The sequence below is a fragment of the Larimichthys crocea genome, chromosome XV, assembly GCF_000972845.2.
Source record: "Larimichthys crocea isolate SSNF chromosome XV, L_crocea_2.0, whole genome shotgun sequence".
In the NCBI taxonomy this organism is placed as follows: Eukaryota; Metazoa; Chordata; class Actinopteri; family Sciaenidae; genus Larimichthys; species Larimichthys crocea.
The window spans coordinates 7914506-7922548 of NC_040025.1; the positions used below are offsets into that span (position 1 = coordinate 7914506).

An 8043-nucleotide genomic window follows, 5' to 3' on the forward strand; every position below is an offset into this window, starting at 1 on the left:
GAAGAGTCTAACAGGAAACAGGATTATTCCAGGCCTGTAGTTTTTAATGTTAAAATCATGCTTACAGTATAACCAGTTTAAAATGAAGCTACCAAACACGCCCAAAAGTAGACTCCAGCAGTATTTGCATATAGTATTAATATAGTTATTATACACTTTGTTTTGCATGACCTGTTGCCAGTGTAATTTCTTTAAAAACAATCCAAAAGTTTTCAGATGTTTACATTTTGCATTTTGAAGTGCAGTGATTCTGCACTTGTATGTTTTGTCTGGGACTCTGTAATTTTGCATTATTAACAGATAAAAGATGAATCTTACACTGGCCCATGATGCAGCTTGTTCAGCTCCCCCCTGGTGATTTCTTTGATTTGCAGAGGAGCAGACAGATCTGCTCAAATACCTCCAAACCTAGAGGTTGGCTATTGTCATACCCTGGTGATACACAGTAATATGGCTGTGATGATTTCATTGACCCAAACAGAGACAAACAGTCATTACAAAAACAGTTTTGTTATTTCGACACCAAAACAACTTCTGCTGGTGTGGATGGATGCCGGGTGTGGTGTTCGTTCTTGCGTCCCCTTCTTTTGGTTTCGCCCGACGGGCCCGAGCAGCAGCTCCTCAGCATTTGTCCCTGTGCTGCTGCTGCTGCGCTGCTGCCGCTAGGATGGTGATGAGGGTGAGGATGATGCGCTGCAGCTCGAATGAATCCACAGTCAATGGCCTGCTGCGTGATAAACAGTCTGGGATGACTCGGATTATGGATATCTTCTATTTTCTGTGGATACTACCAGCGGTATGGGCTGTGGAAGGTAAGCCGGTGTTAACTCTTTCTATGTGTGAAGTGTGGACGTGTGGTGACGGCGCAGCGCGCAGACGGAGACGGGGGACGCAGCACAGCAGAGCTTCATATACAACAAAAAAAGGATCATGTTTTAACGTGTGAAACACAGGGGACCCTGTGGAAGCTGAGAAACAGTGTTTCGATGAGCTCCGTGCTGTGGAGCACCAAATGTCAGGCTCGGCTGAATTAATCTGTTTCTTTGGCCTCGACTCTTTATTTGACATCATTTAAAAAAAAAAAGCCGCCGGGGGTAGGATGGATTATTATTGTTCGGATTTGAGGTCTTCGCATGTTGCTGATCACTCTGTGCACTGTGCATCTGCAACATGTGTAATGTCTGCTATTTCACCTGCAAAACGCAATACGTGTATGTGAATTAAAGGCAGATGATAGGGGAGAGCACATCTGTCAGCATATTTAGATGTGCCATCGGGTCTGGGGTATTTTGGACTGGTGAACCTCCATACCCATTAATAGTCATCAGTACTTTATCTACCCATGCATAACCTTAACATAAAAGAATACTACTATTTTTGTTACAAAACATCAGAAAAAAATAAATTCAAGATGATATAAAGTGATAAAAAAGTTAAAAGTACATATTGTAAGGTTTAATCATCATGTAGTCATTACATGGTTATGATTAAAAGTTTTTATGTGGAGAAGTGGATGTATTTAGTATGTAAGTGTAAAGTCCCTGGAGAAGTGTTAAGAAAAGGCTTTAAGGGTAGAGACAGGCAATCAACATCTCTATAGGGAGAAAAGAAGACCAGCACAAAGGTTTGTCCCAGAGGCCTCCGTCGGGGATGTAGGCAGTATCTGAAAGGTAGAGGAGAAGGCTTGGTGTGAAGACAGTCCTGAGGTGAGAATAGCACCATTAAATGAATTGCAATTCAGCATATCTTAACAGATTTTAACCGTTTAGTTTATGAGAGAAAACGTACACAATGCGATCAAATTATAACAAAACCTGTACCCAAAACTATCCCGTGTGAACTCAAAATCAAGGACCACGATCAACAGACTGAATTAATTTGCAATAAAATACATATCAATGGGGAAATGATCTGCTTCAATGAAAAACAACAGCAAAATCTTGACCAAACCGATTTATTATCACCACCGTCCACAATAACAAAGTCCACAAAAGTATAGGCCAAACTCACTTACACAATCTGCATTTACACATACATATGCAGAGTGACTACTACACTTTATTCTGACATAAACCTGCATACCCATACACACACAAATGCACACAGGGCTCCCTCTACCCTTTTTAATCTCAAAAGTAGTTGTCGTATAATAAAATAAACTCTGAGTTTTCCTCTATAGACTGTAACACATCTGGGCATAGTCTCTGCTATGGTTTCTGAAGATCAGTGTGGGGACTGTGTTTCGTCGCCATCTTGGCATCCGCCTTTGCCTCTCTTACTATTTTGAAATACAGTTTGGGTGGAGCTGAGGTGGGCTGAATGAGCCTAGTTGCTCAAACAAGCCATTGTTGTGGAGAAATCACTGGAATTCAATGGCACCAGGTCAGGTACTGTTCAGTTTGATTTCCTTCTGCAAATAAATTTGGCTAACATGGAGGTTTGTTTTGAACCTGTCTTGCTGGTGTTTAGTTAGTGAGGTCAGTGTTTTCCCAGTATACTGGGGAAAAAGATCTGAGTTACAAACTGAAAAGTATCCGTCTATCATCATTTCAGCAGATTGAAGGGCCGAATGAAGATGTAAACAGCTAACGTATAGAAACACTGAGAAGGGTTCATCCTCTTTTGGCTCTGCTGCTATTCACGGCTTTATGTCCTCCAGTTCGTGCTGGCCTTTATATACAGTTGCCTTTCTCTGCTCTGTTTCCACTCCCCATTCATCCACACAATTTCTATTTTTACCTGGCAGGGCACATTTTCAGCAATGGGGCACAGATGTTCGTGGCCTCTTTCACTGCTCTCAGCTGGAGTTGTATCACACATAATTGCAATGTCTGTACCAATCTGTGTTTTTCTGCCATTCACACTTCAGTGTCTCCTTTGAGGCCACCATGGAAACGGTGCTGTGGTTGCATGTATTGTTTCCTTCACACAGGAGAGATTGTGATGAGAAAGACATTACACTGTTTATTTTTTGTTTTTATTTTGTGTTTTTATTAGTGTGGTTTTTTTAGTGTTCCATTAAATTGGCAGATGCTGATGAGATGTTAACTTTGAAAAACATAAGTGCCTTTTTAAGGTCCAAGTCAAAATATTTGCAAAAGAAATCGACTCTATCTCCCTGAGTCGTTTTATTTTGTCTCGTGAACTTTAGCCTAGACTCGCAATGACAGTATTAAAGATAATATTGTCGTTTACGATATTCGTCAAAAACATTCCCCACGGTAAGAAAATGTCATCCACGATAAAAAGATAAATTCCCATAGATGACGTATATTGTGGGACACACTCGAAGCCCCAACACGCATATGACAACATGGGGAAGGCGGAGCAGTTACGCCGAGCAGCGAGGAGCTCTTTCCTCATCGCCGGCTGCCAATCAGACACTCGGTCGAACCTCCACAGAAGCCTGAAATGTCTGTGAAGCAGAGACTATCCAGGTGAATTCATGGACTAAACTCTGATAATCTACCTGTGGTTCTCACTTTATTTCATGTACCAGCTTCTAATCTGAGTCCGACTCGCAATGTCGCCAAAATAATGACAGAAGTTAATTCGATAAAGCTGTTATTAATAGAGAAATAAAGTTATTTCCTGACTGTTTCACAGCGGTTACATTCAGCAGGTATAGAAACGCCCACAGCAACACACCACCAGCTCCCCTAGCCTTTATTATTGTTTTGGTGATAGATTTAGTCAAGAAGATTAGGCTGAATTGGTGATTTATTATGCCATTTTTATCGTTACCATGATAAATCTACGAATTATCAGGACATTTTTTAAGTCCATATCGCCCATCCCTAGTGCCATGACAGATGGCTTGTTGGCTAGGCACCGCACCCTTAGGTCCGCCAATGGACGCCATCTTTGCCGACTTTTAGATCAGCCAGAAGGTGGAAGAGCTGACTCGCCAACATGGGGCAACAGAGCCACAGATTTTGAACTTTAAAACATCCTTCAGAAACTATTGGTGACCACAGACAGTCATCCATTCTTTATACTGTCAGTGGGGGTGCGAGTAGCCATCGTTGCTAAAGGAGTTGTTTAGACCTCCACAGTCTCATGTAGTGGGTGAGAGTTGTTCATGATGGATGAAGCTCTGACCAATCCAGTTTATAGCTGAATGACACCCAGGTATCTGTACTGTAAGTTCACATCGTGCGCAATATCCAGTCCCGTGATGTTCATTGTGTGGTGTGAGGCTAAAGGTTTCCTGATGGACAGTTAGTCCAGTAGACCAGTGTTTGTTACTACCTCCAGAGAGAGGAGGCGGGAGGAATACTGATGGGGATGATCGGAGTTCATGTCCTGCAAGAACCAAAGAAAGGAGAGAGTGAGCTAGCAGAAGGTTTCCGAGTAAATCTGAGACTGACTTTTAGTTTCATTTCATTTCATTATTAATGACCATGTACAGTATTAAATAAACATAAACATAAACATAAACGATTACATTTGATGTATGCACCAGCTTACAGCTACTTTTCATCTGCAGTCCCTTTGGCAGACACAATTAAAACACATTACAGCACAATAACAAACGTACAAATCAAAAAAACACAGGACACATAATACAAAATACAAAGTTACACACATAGCACATAACATCACCCACAATGTCACTGGCTACAGAGCTGAGTATATTTATAAGTATATTTTAATTTGGTTTTAAATGACTAAGGAGCGCGTCTTTATCGTCAGGTAGGAATTCCACTGAGTTGTGGCTTTCAAGAAGGCTGAGTTACCCAAATGCAGAGTGACAATGTATGGTACAACTGTACAAGGATATTCGGAGGATCAATAGAGCACTGAGCTGTATACCAAGGTCACTGGTGAGGAGGGGCCAAACCATTTAAAATTTTATGAACAAGCACAAATTAAAAAATGCACTGGCTTTTTGTCTAGAGTTTTAGAGTTTGTCTGAATAAAATCTGAAACACAGAAGCTGGGCTGGGCTTCTGTCGGTTCATACTTGTCTGTGCTTTCATGACAGAACTTGCTGACCTGTCGAGGCAATATTGCACAGACGTCAAGAATAATGTGCATATCATATACAAGCATATACTGAATAAAATGACGCCTTCTTTCATTATAGTGTTCGTGGCATAGTTACATAACGTTATATGCTAAGTATACGCTAACATATAGAGCATAACTGAGAACACTAACATGGAAGTTGTTTGTTTGTTTCAATGATTTTGATGAGCAACAATGTAGCATGATGGAAACAAACGTAGTTACTGACAACTGAAATCATCATAGACATGTTCGTAATCCTTCCTGCTAATTAGCAAAGGTCTAAAAAGAGAAATCTAAACATAACAAGTTATCATGCTTTGTGTTTTTTTTTTCAGAGACAGTAACGTCTGAATCTGGTGTTGGGTTGTGATTTCATGCTGTTTATGAAGAGTCCAATCCAGCAATAACTTTTTGCAAGTAATCATCTAATCATCAATATCAATTATATTTTTGCTTGAATTTTATCCCTATATTAGTATCTACATTATTAGTGTTCACTAAAGAACTGTGTGTCATGTTACTGTTTTCACTAATACCCAGAATAATGCTGTTTGCTTCACAGGAGTGTGGGCAAATCACTTTCCTTGGACCGAACTACTTGTTGTATAAAATGAATTTCTTCATATTGTCAAAATCAAACATCCAAGTTACTAAATGTATTGCCAAAGACTAATTTGCAAATGGCTAAAGCACAATGATGGTTTCCAGTCAGCAGCCTATCATGGAATTAGTGTCAAATGTAGCTGTATTATAATGAATTAAGAACTGATAGTTCCTAATAAATAAATAAAAAGTAGAGAATTCCAAATTAAATTCAGTTCAACCTCAAGATTATTTGATCTTATAACAAACATTTGTCCTCATTCCTTAGAGGCAACACATTTTGCTTTGTTCTTGGAAAGAAGCCAGCCTGGCCTCATGTCTTTCTCTGATATTTCCCAGTGTCAGTCAGTATCTAAACCAATCAATATTCAGTGTTGGGAGCCGCACAGCGCTTTTTTAGCCTCTGGGACTGGACATGTGAACAGCTTCATGACCCACTTCTTCTCTGGACTATGGTTGCTTCACCAAACCTTTGAATTTGAACTTGATAATAGAATGTGTTGGCATGGCAGACAGAGACAGCATGTAACATCAATGACCAGACTTGAATACTGTGGAAACAGCTTCATGAATCACATCACCACTATTTGAATGGACCTAATAAATGAGATATAAATGAAAAATTGGAAGCTGAGATTGCATTACTGTAACATTACATAACTGTTCCTACCATAAAATAATAGATTTTAAATCCTGTAATCAAATTGAATGCTATCTCTGTCACTCATACGTCTGTCCTTCTTAACTTTGTGCTCGGGGTGACAATACCCAGCACAGCATTACATCACACACCTGTGGACATAACAGAGGAGAGGAGACCAAGAGGAAATTGACATATCACTATAGTTTTTTTATTATATTTTTATTTAATTTTTACAGCTTATACAGACATATAAGTAGAATCACATTTAGTCTGCTGTTTTTCATTTATGACTGCTTAATACAGCATAAAGGATATGCATCAGGTTAGACGTGCAGTTACATAATTAAACAAGAATAACACACAACATAGCTATAAGTATTACATATAAGTAGTGTAAATGAAAGGTAGGCAGTCTCCATCTGTTAACAAATACATCTTTTTGAAGCCTCAAGGAATAAGTCATTTGTTCCATATGATAGATTTCCCATACCTTTTCAATCCACATATTGTATGTTGGAGGGTCGGCTTTTAACCATTTAACTGTAATACATTTAAGAGCTGCAATCAGTATATTGCAAGTTATTTTTCTAATTATGTCATTTGGTATTAGTCCAAGCATTACCATCTTGGGATCTTTATTAAAATTTTTCTGAAATACTTTTCCAAGTGCCTCAAAGACATCATCCCAATTTTTTTTCCCTCACTATGTTTTTGATCTTAAGTAATTATTATAAACAATACATGTGTACAGCTGGCCATATTTTACCACACCAATTACACACACTGGAGGTGCTAAATCATGAAATATCAATTTGTTGTTGCAGTTGCTTTGTCTTGATCATTTGAAATTGTAGAATTATTTTTCATTAATGCAGTCTATATCATTTAGAGTTTCTTAGAAGTGATGAGTGAATGGGATAGTTCATACACGTTTCATGTTATAGTGAGTAGAGCGAGCATAACAAAGACGCGTCATTGCTCTAAATACTCACTTATCAACTGGTCACTCAGAGGCCAATAAAATCTTTTTGTTAAATTTGTATTGCATTCTGATTTGATGTTCACTTCAGCATTTAAAGTTAAATTTCCTCCTATAACATTTTCTGTAAAATGAGCTGATAAATATGCAGTGATTGAATTTGGGGGGAGGGAAGGATTATAGAGCATCCAACTTAAGTCACATCAACATCCTGCTTTTCTGGAAGGCTTTACATTTTCCCAAAGTTCTTCAGCGCATTATTCCCAACAACACAATAAGACTGTGAATCCACTAAAGCATAACTCTTAGTAAAGTATAAACCAACTATGATTTAAGTTAGCATCTTTTCCAATTATATTTCTGCACAGTCAGAGCCATGCAGATTCCATTACTGCTTTTCATGAATTATTTGACAAATTAAACTTGATCAAGGTCCACTAACCAGCGCTGTCCACGCTTTGCTTTCAATGTATCACACAGACTTCATTAGCAGATGTATCGGCCCATCCATCATTGATAGCAACTTGTTTTCCTCTCTGAACTGAATTGGTGCAATAAACATCTCGGAGACTGAAATCATTAACCATAAGCCTGAAGATGAGGCTCTTCACATGTGTGTAGTGCAGGGGCCAGCGGCTGACATAAGCTGTATAGGCTGTGTGGTTGCCTGGGGCCACAACTGCTAGGGGGAGCCACACATCCAACTCACTTTTTAGAGTGATAAGTTGACTGACTCATTCAGGGGCTGCCAACTTTCACGCAAGTGACCGTGAGACTCAGTCAATGAACCTTCGACATGCGTCAG

General features: G+C 39.2%; 1 protein-coding gene and 1 pseudogene across 2 annotated transcripts in view; both read left to right on the top strand.

The window, feature by feature from the left end:
• Window positions 1-667: 667 nt before the first annotated feature.
• LOC113747720 (ephrin type-B receptor 2-like) overlaps window positions 668-8043 on the top strand; it is a 14824-nt pseudogene continuing 7448 nt past the window's right edge.
• LOC104932800 (ephrin type-B receptor 2) overlaps window positions 780-8043 on the top strand; it is a 45664-nt gene continuing 38400 nt past the window's right edge. For both annotated transcript variants that reach the window (XM_027288256.1, XM_027288257.1), the window contains exon 1: window positions 780-812. The gene's annotated coding sequence lies outside the window, so the exon portion shown is untranslated. The remainder of the gene's footprint in view (window positions 813-8043) is intronic.